General features: G+C 46.5%; 1 long non-coding RNA gene across 1 annotated transcript in view; it reads right to left on the bottom strand.

The window, feature by feature from the left end:
- LOC127596447 (uncharacterized) overlaps nt 1-9,302 on the bottom strand; it is a 14,585-nt gene extending 5,283 nt beyond the window's left edge. The window contains exon 1 of the long non-coding RNA XR_007961478.1: nt 9,062-9,302. This is a non-coding gene — a long non-coding RNA (uncharacterized LOC127596447). The remainder of the gene's footprint in view (nt 1-9,061) is intronic.
- Between the last annotated feature and the right edge of the window lie 2,363 nt (nt 9,303-11,665).

Below are 11,665 nucleotides of genomic sequence, written 5' to 3'. Positions count from 1 at the left end.
AGCTAGACTGAGTGGGCCCACATACTTTGGCCTGCGAAGCCAACATGTAATTTCAGGGTGTGTTTTGTGAACCTTCATGCATGCCTGTGACTGTGTGTTTTAGCTAACCAAGAAGGAGAGGCCACTTGAACTCTGGCTTGTGTTGATACTGCTTAAGAAAATGGGCATATTTTCAGGAATTCTCAGTTGAGGAATTTGTTTCTGAAGACGTTATTTTTTCATTGCATGTAAAATATTTGAAGTTTCCTGCTTTTCAGAACATCTCCATTGCAGGATGTTCATTATATCCTTGTATCAATGGCCATAACTCACTCACTGTAGGACTTCTACTAGAGCTGCACATTTTTGTCTCACATTTCGACAGCCAAAAGCCACACAATAATTCCTGACTAAACCAGAAGAATTTTAAAACTGTTTTGAGCAAAACTACTGGCCATGTGCTGCTACGCACCAGAAATGCAAAGACTGCCTTAGACATCCCATAAACCAAACTTAGATCTCCAGACAAAACATTTTCTTTTTGTTCTTATCTTTTGGTTGGAAGTGATTCTCAAGTTTCAACCGGTCTTCCTTTTCAATGGCCCTGGATGGATTAAAGCCCCCAACCAGGGTTTGATCCTATGCTGGACCTTCGAGTGATAAGTACCATCAAGTCATGTTTTATGTTATATTGCAGAGAGAGAGAGAGAGAGAGAGAGAGAGAGAGAGAGAGAGATTTTTCTCGACATGCTTCTTGAAAGAGACGCTCAGTGTGACTCCATATAACGAAAGGAAACTGGCAACCAGACAAACATACTGTATTGTCCCACTGACCCAGTGTGTGTGAGTGTGAGCTTGTGCAGACTGTGGAATGTGAATGTGGGGGCAGATTTGAGCACACCCAGCTCCAAGCTGCAAGGCCGCAATGACAGACGTAGGCCAGACTAGCTCTGCGTGACTCTGAGTTGAACTACAACTTAAGGCATATTTAATAGGTTTATGTTTGCATTTTTTTTAAGCTTAGTCACTGTGATGAGGTCACATTACTGTAAAGCAAATTTATCTGTGGCATTATTTCAATCAAATTCAACATGTTACACACACACACGCGCGCACACACACACACACACACACACGCACACACACACACACACAGACACAAAACTGTTTCCATTACTAAGCTATAGTAGTCATGTGTTTCTCATTAGCTGAGATAAACGTACAAGTGACAGCATTTCTCCTGTTTACCAAAACTTCATTCCATGCAATCATCTCGCAGTGTGTTGTGTGTACCAGCTCAGTCTATGAGATGGAAAATACTGGAGCATATTTATTTTGTGTGCACTCAAACCAAAATAAATGACAAATCGCCAATCAGGGGTTGAAAGCACACGTGGCAGAGCAGAAGTGTGTCATCGACCTGCTTCTCATTTGCTCAAACACATTGCCTCACGCTTCATCGCACAGATGTTTTTGTAGCACAGCATGTGTGTGATGTTTTATAGTCAAAACAGAGCACTTCTAGTTGGCCAAATAGGAAATCAGTAGGTATGTAGTTGAACCAAATTCTCTTCCAAATGCATCCAACGTGTAGGCTCCTCAAAGGAATATACCGATCAGGTTCAATTTCCTGTAACATTACATGCTCACATACTGTCTGTGTGCTTAGAAGCGTTTGCAAGTGTTAATTTACTGTGTACTGATGTACAATATGCTTTCAATGCTAACTGCTAACATGTGGGTCTTGAAAGTTTAGTAAAAGGGAAAAACTGAGTAATTTGGGTCCCATGACATTTTCAGGGCTTGGATATATGCTGGTTTGGACCACAAAATAGGTCAAATATTCCAATAATTTGACCATGAGGCCTACAATACATCACACTACACGAGGAACACATCTGCACACACACAGTTCAGTCTTGAAATTTGTCAATGCCTTTTCTTTTTAACGTAATTCTACAGTAATCGCAATGTGTTGCCGTACATACACATTTGGAGTGACATTTTCTCCTTAGCATACGTCAATATTTGTCCTGGTGACACTCACATGTATATCATAATTCTCTCTATCATAATCAAACATTTTATGATTAGTTTGAGTGATATGATACAAGGGACATCATATTTTTCTCTTTCCAATCTTTTGTCATGCTGTGTTGGCAGGCATGGCTGAATGGGGGCTTGTTGACCGATGCACAGGGGCTGAGAAAATAATTCTTACATATATTTAGGAATATCATATAAATTCTGGAGAATCTTAACTAGGGCGTCAGAGATTTCTGACGATGTTATAACATCCAATGTAGCGTCATCCCTGTGCCCTGGCCCAATAAATGTCGTATCATCCCACTTGTGTCCTATCCAAGGCAACTTTGTGGGAAAACATTTTGTCGTCGTGCTACTTCAAGTCAATCTGAGAAAGTAAACAAGGCAATTAAAGGGGTGGTGTTGTGGGGGGTTAACTGGGGGCAGTAGGGGAATTTTCCCAGAATTGTAACTCTGGCCATGGCGCTGACCCGCGAGCAATCAGTCTGCCCAGTGTGTACATGCGGGTGAATATGCTTGTTATCCTGCACTCATGCATGAGGAGGGGCCATAGGTAAAGTAGGGCTGACAAAGTGCCAACTGTCAGGCATGATCAAAAGGAGGGGGTTTCACCAGTAGTTGCCATCAATGTGAACCACCTGGGTTTGTTTAGTACCCATATTGCTACCAGTTTATATCATCCCTAAGTGCGCAACTCCTGATGGTGGCCTCTTACTTTGTACAATGCAGTTAACAATTCAATTGACAGCCTCACTTTTAATGAAAATAAATCTGACTGATGGGGTTTCTTAGCTTCAGTGGTTTGAGGCCACTTCATCCCAGCTGCAGTATTTGAACTCCAGTTGGACCTCCCACTTCACGATACTGTATGCATGAGTCCAAACCACTAAAACAACAATGATGATAAAAAAGTGAATATAGTTCAGGATCTGTGGTTCTCTGTGCCTGAAGACTCTCCCCACCACAATTAAGAAAAATGTTGGACAGTGTCAGCCTCTGTGCATCCCCCACCCATTTTTGTTTCCACAACAGCGTCATTTCCAAAAATGAAAGCAATATGTTTCACTGTGGAACACGTTGTCTGGCTAACATCCTCTGCAATCAAACACTGCTGCAAGTGGGGATGGAAGAAAAACTCCCTGATAAAACTTTTATTGTAAATACGATAATGCTTACTAAACGATACTGATTTGTAACCTTGGTGTTATGATCCCCTCACTGTGCGAGCACAAGTTGTCTTTACTGGAGATAACGGAGGCCCTTCGGAGCGTCTCGTCCAGTGTGGGTGACCTGGGGAGATAGGTGGATCCGACCTGTTCCCAGCCAGCTGCAATTGCTACCCTTGCGAGCATGAATGCCACTCCATCCTCCTCTGCAGTTTCTCCAATGCACCATCTCAAGGCACATTCAACCAGAACAGGGAACTTGTCATTCCACACCGAACCAGGTACTCCAGTGAGCTAGGCACCTGTGGTACCTTTCACATCAGTGTTGTCATGGCGACTTTGGTTGATAGGGGAGCTTGAGACTAAAACACCAATGGTCACTTTAGATTCAAAAAAGCAATCATTTACGTACTCTGAGAATGAAGTGAAAATCACTTTAATTATGAGTCTTCTATCCAGGAAAGTGGCCACCAGGGCCATGAATGGAGTTGAGGGTGAGGGAACTACACTTTATACAGTATATTTATACTCTATATATTTTTGTGTTAGTATTAACTGCACCATAAATATCTTTTCAGTTTAACTTTCACAAAAAAGAGAATTAAAAAAAAACTAAAATAAAGTAGGTCACCTATAAACTATGGTGGTGCATGACCTGTACCACAGGAAGTTGTGAGCAGTCAGTACTCTGCAATTGCAGGTAGTGATCAGAGCCATTGAGATGTCTCTTCTTTTTTTTTTTTAGTTTACTCCCACTCAACGTTTGTTTGATCTGCAATTCACTCCTGGCATTGTCAAAGAATGGGAATGTGGAGCGCCAGGAGAAGCATTTTAAAACAGTCCACAGGAGCTACAATTGTGATGTTTCTGCACTTAACACGTCACTAAAGTGTGTCTCTGCTTCCTTGTGCCAGGTCTCACGCAAAGGCGGGCGGCAACTTCTTTTTCACAAACTCAGTCTTGTTTTGTCTCGAGTTTAATTTTCCATTTCGCCCGCGTTAGGGTACATTTGGGCTGTTGCTCATTCAGACATGCGTGTGTGCATGCGTAAACACATGCATGTGTGACGCATGCATGCATGTGCGTGCAGTAACGGTTGATCCTGGGAGGTTTGCTGCTTGAAAAGTAGGTCTTCGGTCAAAAAAGGTTGGGCACCCCTGGTTTAATCTTATCTGTCAGAGAGGACGTGCCATGTAATTCATCCCAATGTGAACTCTGAGTACTGCAACGGCACTTGCGGAGTCCCATAGGAATCAATACTTGGCCTTTTATTGTTCCTTATTTACAGTTGCTGCTTCCACTTGGCAATGTCATACGCAAATACAGCATCAGCTTTCACTGTTATGCCGACAATACCCAATTATATTTGCTTTTCAAGCAAACTAACCCGGGTGATCACTATAATATGGACACATGCCTCACTGAGATTAAACAATAGATGCCCTTCAATCAGAGTTCACATTGGGATGAATTACATGGCACGTCCTCTATGACAGATAAGATTAAACCAGGGGTGCCCAACCTTTTGCACTTGGCACCAGGACACCCTAGGCCGTAGTTCGATGATCGACCTTGTGGTCGTGTCATCGGATTTGCGGCCGCATGTTCTGGACACTCGGGTGAAGAGAGGGGCGGAGCTGTCAACTGATCACCACCTGGTGGTGAGTAGGCTCCGATGGTGGGGGAAGATGCCGGTCCGTCCTGGCAGACCCAAACGTATAGTGAGGGTTTGTTGGGAGCGTCTGGCGGAATCCCCTGTCAGAAGGAGTTTCAACTCCCACCTCCGACAGAGCTTTTCCCATGTTCCGGGGGAGGCGGGGGACATTGAGCCCGAGTGGACCATGTTCCGTGCCTCGATTGTTGAGGCGGCTAATCTGAGTTGTGGCCGTAAGGTGGTTGGTGCCTGTCGTGGCGGCAACCCCCGTACTCGCTGGTGGTCACCAGCAGTAAGGGATGCCGTCAAGCTGAAGAAGGAGTCCTATCGAGCCTTTATGGCCTGTGGGACCCCAGAGGTAGCTGACGGGTATCGACTGGCCAAGCGGACCGCGGTTTCGGTGGTCGCCGAGGCAAAAACCCGAGAGTGGGAAGAGTTCGGTGAGGCCATGGAAGCCGACTTACGGACGGCTTCGAGGAAATTCTGGTCCACCATCCGACGTCTCAGGAGGGGGAAGCAGTGCACCACTAACACTGTGTACAGTGGGGATGGGGCGCTGCTGACTTCGACTCGGGACGTTGTGAACCGGTGGGCAGAGTACTTCGAAGACCTCCTCAACTCCACCAACACGCCTTCCTTGGAGTAAGCAGAGCCTGGGTACTCTGAGGTGGGCTCTCCTATCTCTGTGGTTGAAGTCACCGATGTGGTTAAAAAGCTCCTCGGTGGCAAGGCCCCAGGGGTGGACGAGATCCGCCCGGAGTTCCTCAAGGCTCTGGATGTTGTGGGGCTGTCCTCGTTGACACGCCTCTGCAACATCGCGTGGTCAACAGGGAGAGTGCCTCTGTATTGGCAGACCGGGGTGGTAGTCCCTCTTTTTAAAAAGGGGGACCGGAGGGTGTGTTCCAACTACAGAGGGATCACACTCCTCAGCCTCCCTGGTAAGGTCTATTCAGGGGTGCTGGAGAGGAGGGTCCGTCAGGAAGTCGAGCCTCAGATTGCGGAGGAGCAGTGTGGTTTTCGTCCCGGCCGTGGAACAGTGGACCAACTCTACACCCTTAGCAGGGTCCTTGAGGGTATGTGGGAATTCGCCCAACCAGTCTACATGTGTTTTGTGGACTTGGAGAAGGCGTTTGACCGTGTCCCTCGGAGAGTTCTGTGGGGGGTGCTACGTGGGTATGGGGTACCGAACCCCCTGATACGGGCTGTTCGGTCACTATACCACCGATGTCAGAGTTTGGTTCGCATTGCCGGCAGTAAGTCGGAATCGTTTCCAGTGGGGGTAGGACTCCGCCAAGGCTGCCCTTTGTCGCCGATTCTGTTCATAACCTTTATGGACAGAATTTCTAGGCGCAGCCGAAGCGAAGAGTTTTGGTGGCCTCAGTATTGCATCCCTGCTTTTTGCAGATGATGTGGTGCTGTTGGCTCCTTCAAACGGGGCTCTCCAACTCTCACTGGAGCGTTTCTCAGCCGAGTGTGAAGCGGTTGGGATGAAAATCAGCACCTCCAAATCTGAAACCATGGTCCTCAGTCGGAAAAGGGTGGAGTGCCCCATCCGGGTCGGGGAGGAGATCTTACCCCAAGTGGAGGAGTTCAAGTATCTTGGGTTCTTGTTCACGAGTGGGGGTAGGAGGGAGCGGGAAATCGACAGGCGGATCGGTGCAGCGTCTGCTGTGATGCGGACGTTGTATCGGTCTGTCGTGGACTGAAGGAGCTGAGCCAAAAGGCGAAGCTCTCAATTTACCGGTCGATCTACGTCCCAACCCTCACCTATGGTCACGAGCTATGGGTCGTGACCGAAAGAACGAGATCCCGGATACAAGCGGCTGAAATGAGTTTTCTCCGCAGGGTGTCCGGGCTCTCCCTTAGAGATAAGGTGAGAACCTCAGTCATCCGGGGAGGGGCTCAGAGTCGAGCCGCTTCTCCTCCACATCGAGAGGAGCCAGATGAGGTGGCTTGGGCATCTGATTCGGATGCCTCCTGAGCGCCTCCCCGGTGAGGTGTTCCGGTCATGTCCCACCGGGAGGAGACCCCGAGGAAGACCCAGGACACGCTGGAGAGACTATGTCACCCAGCTTGCCTGGGAACGACTCGGGATCCCCCGGGGAGAGCTGGAAGAAGTAGCTAGGGAGAGGGAAGTCTGGGCTTCCCTGCTAAAGCTGTTGCCCCCGCGACCCGGCCCCGGATAAGCGGTAGATGATGGATGGATGGATGGATGGATGGATGGATGGATGCCCTTCAATCATTTACTCCTTAACCCTGAAAACCAATTGTCCATTCCAGGGAATTGCTGTGAAGAATTCTGCATCAGCCGAACAGCCTGTCTTCTGAAAGGTGGATTCCACCCATTTGTGGTCCCTTCTCAAGATTAATTCTTTTTTCTCTCCTTATGGGATTTTGAGTGTCTTGTCTTCTTGGGGGGGTCGGGGGGGTTGTCAACCCCTCTCTGGAACCCAAGATGTGTGTGTGGAGGCTAGCCCGACTATATCTAGTCAGAACCACTCTGTCTCACACTCCAGCTGGGGCTCCTTCCCCACCAGAGAGGTGAAGTTCCATATCACTCCAGCTAGTTTCTGTACCTCATGGGGCACCCGATCCCTCTGGCTTCTCCCAAAAGTGGTGAGTCCGGGGGAAGTGAGACTCAGGCTGCACGGCATTGGAAAAACAACAAAATGCGATATGGGTGTTGAACATATTATTGCAATATTTACCATGTACCTAAAGAAGTGACATTTTTATTATCTACTTTTCATGCAACAGAATAAGGAAGCTTTAGTTTGAATTTTTAGTTAATTAACATTCATGCACTGAGATACTGTAACCTATTGGGTGGCAATGTATTGGACTTGTCAAATTGACATAAACGTATAGAATTCTATCGGAGACTTATTGCATGTCTTTGCAATATGCATATTGTATGGGCCATTAATGGAATAACAATATTTTTTGAGATACAGTATTATGCAGCCCAAAGGAGAACACACTTTGCCTTTTCTGGCTGTGCCCGACACCTGTCCCGTGGGTGCAGGCCTGGCCACCAGTTGCTCGACGATGCCTGGCTTCAGAGTGTGGAGTTTGCATGTTTTTTCCGGGCCTGTGTGGTTTTTCTCCGAGTACTGTGGTTTCTTGCCATATTTCAAATAACATGCATTGTAGGTTGATTGAACACTCTAAACTCTATCCTTAAGTATGGTTGTGCATGCAGGAAAGCATGATGGGAGAGATGGCTGGGAAAGTGCATTGGAATCTGGGAGGATTACTTTGAAGGGAAAAATCAGTTCTGGAACTTTTATGACATGCCTTGTAAAAGGTTAGGCGCTGTAATAATAACATCCAAAGGTTCCTCTCTTTCAACACTGTCTTCAAATCAATGATTAGTGTCTGTAAAATTAGTGACCCAGTACCGGTAGTTAACTCCAAATATTATCTGTAAATGAAAATGTAAGGTCGTTAATGTACAATCAAGATGTTCAGGATGATCAAATTTTGATGAGATTTCAAATTGTACTATATACTTTGGTGACATTTATGACAATAGCATTTTTTTCATTCATACCCATGATTTGGCTTTTTTCACAACAGGAGTTTCCATCGGCAGGCTCTCAGAGTGACACAGGGTCACTTCATTCTTGATTCATTCATTGTGATCTTTTGACCCATTGAGAGACTATACATTCGGGTTTGATGAGACATTCCTTCTTGATGCAGTATGACTTGTGTCTTGCACAGTTTTTTTCTTTTCAATTGGGTCCGCTCAGCAGCCTAAGATTGATTGCCGACATGAGCCCAAAGTGATTTCCATCCATCCATTCATTTTACGATCTGCTTTCTCCTCTTAAGCATCACAGGGCGTGCTGGAGCCTATCCCAACTGTCTTCAGGCACTCGGCAGGGGACAACCTGAACTGGTTGCCGGCCTATCGCAGGCAAAGTGATTTGACAGAACCAATAGCTGTGTCAGAAGTCAGAGATAAAACCTAAACCAAAAATAAACCGACACTTATGAAGAGCAAATTGAGTGTCAGCAGCGACTATGCATGGCCTACCTATTGCAACTGCAGACCTGCTATACACACAAACACACACACACCCACACACACACACACACACACACACACACACACACACACACACACACACACACACACACACACACACACACACACACTTTTTCCTACATCAGGAGGCCAAACTGAGAGTCATAATTTTGAAAAATTTACCTGGAAATAGTTTCCTTCACTCCCGCTCGAGTTCTCTCCCAGCCTTTTTTTCACCCCTCTGGACTTGCACGCTAGTCATGTTGGCATTTCACTTATTTGCGTGTGAGTCACAGCTCAGCACTCCCGTTAAATACTTCAAAGTAGCCTTGCAGCCCAGAGTCCCTATGCTGCTCTGACATCATTGAATGACTGTTTTCACAGCTGCTGCTCTCATTGCCATAGTGGCCCACTCCTCACCACTTCTCCCTTTTGTTTCAGTACACGGTGGTACATCCCTACACGGGACACGGGATGTACCACCGGACCATAACTGAAGTGGCTGATCTCAAGAAGTCTTATTAGTGGCTAGAGAGGGCTGGCCTGAAGGACAGCACAGAGGCACTCATTCTGGCTGCTCAGGAGCAGGCCTTGAGCAACAGAGCCATTGAGGCCCAGATATACCACATCAAACAAAACCCAAGGTGTAGGTTGTGCAAAGAGGCACCCTAGACGATCCAACACATAACTGCAGGGTGTAAGATGCTGGCTGGGAAAGCCTACATGGAACGCCATAACCAGGTGGCTGGCATAGTCTACCGAAACATCTGTGCGGAGTGTGGACTGGAAACCCCAAGGTCAAAATGGGAAACACCTCCAAAGGTGGTGGAGAATGACAGCGAAGATCCTGTGGGACTTCCAGATCCAGACTGACAAGATGGTAATGGCGAACCAACCAGATATCGTGATCATAGATCGTTGTAGTGGATGTAGCGGTCCCAAGTGATGGAAACATCAGAAAGAAGGAACACGAGAAACTCGAGAAATACCAAGGGCTCAGAGAGGAGCTGGAGAGAGCCTGGAAGGTAAAGGTGACACTCGTGCCTGTGGTGGTCGGAGCACTCGGGCAGTGACCCCCCAACTAGATGAGTGGTTGCAACAGATCCCGGGAACAACATCGGACATCTCAGTCCAGAAATGTGCAGTGCTGGGAACAGCTAGGATACTGCGCAGAACCCTCAAGCTTCCTGGCCTCTGGTAGAGGACCCGAGCTGAATGAGGGACGGACACCACCCGAGGGGGTGAGACGAGGATTTTTTTTATAATTTGTGTGCGTGTGTGTGTATATATATATATATATATATATTATATATGTAGAGAGGGAGAGAGAGAGAGAGAGAGAGAGAGAGAGAGAGAGAGAGAGAGAGAGAGAGAAAGAGAGAGGGGTGTGTGTGTGTGTGTGTGTGTGTTGGGGGTGTTTATGTCGGTGTGTTAGTTGGCATTCTAATAGGCAGACCTTTGTCTGGTATTTTGCATGCCCCTCACAAGAAAGTGCTGTTTTTGTGTGTTCGTAGTGGAGGATAAGGTTGTTGTATTTGAAAATTATGCCCGAATTCTAAGATTTCCCCTGTTAATCATGAGAGGTATCATGTCCTCTTCCTGTATTTTTCCTGAAATGCTGAAAGTTCACCTAGATGTGTGAGTTGACAGTACAAATGTCATCCTTTTTGCCCTATCATGGCAACAATCTTTGAATGTACGAAGGTCCAACGCATGGATCCTTGGCAGCATCGTGCAGGAACTGTCATTCATGGTCTCCCAATTCACACATGAGGAAAAATCCATTTATAACCATACGGCATCAAGCCACCTTTTTTCTATTTCCAAAGGTGATTTTCAATCAGGAACCCCAAACTCTGGAATATTCCATCAAAGGCTCGCCACAGTTCTTGCACAAGCCTCAGTTCTCGCACAAGCCTCAGTTACGCAATTGTGGCTGACATGCATGTGCCTCATGAAAAGTGGCCACATGGACTGTCGTAGTTAATGTTTCATGTTAAAGTATCACGTGTATTCACAGTGCATGTGCTTTTGCTGTTATGTATAGTACATTAAAAGAAAAAGAAAAATAGCAAGCACATTTGCTGCGATGTAAGTTCTTTCGAGTACAAATCTAGTCTATACAATACAATACAATACAATACATGCTGATTTCTATAGCGCTTTCACAACAGCGGCAGCTGTAACAAAGCGCTTTACAAAACAGTTAACATAAAGTAAAATAATAAACACAACACATAACATAAAACACGGACAGTCGTGCAGTCCTAACCACTTTTCCGTCACACGCTTTGTTGTTTGAAGCGGTTTGAGATGAAAGAGGAGAGAATCAAAGTGTCCTTTAACCAGTGGATCAGAGACGTCATGCTCAAAATGTGCACACGTCGGCTACAAGCTAAGTTTCAAAGTCAACAAGAAGCTGTAGCATCCATTGACGAAAAAAAACATTGGTTCACTTCTCCTGTCCCATGGAAATCCATTTCAATTCCAAGCGGCGACTCACGGTTCCAAATACGCATCGGCGCTCTTCGCCAACGCTCCTCTCTCCTCATCTGAAAATTTCAGCGGCCATCCATCCAGCCGCACCGACGCCGACTGTCCAACAGCGCTGACATAGCCACTGAACAAATCGGGGTTGTGAAAAATGCTGCCCATTACTGGCGCAAAAAACACAAGCGCCCCAGGTCTGTCCAGCACCGACAGTCAATGGCGCCGACATTCCTCCCAATCAAAATCTGTGCTGGTACAGGCGTGCTGCCGAGAAGGCGCAACCACCAAGCACAGATA

Source organism: Hippocampus zosterae, chromosome 2 (assembly GCF_025434085.1).
Source record: "Hippocampus zosterae strain Florida chromosome 2, ASM2543408v3, whole genome shotgun sequence".
NCBI classification, from domain to species: Eukaryota; Metazoa; Chordata; class Actinopteri; order Syngnathiformes; family Syngnathidae; genus Hippocampus; species Hippocampus zosterae.
This window is presented reverse-complemented; position numbering and strand designations above follow the sequence as displayed.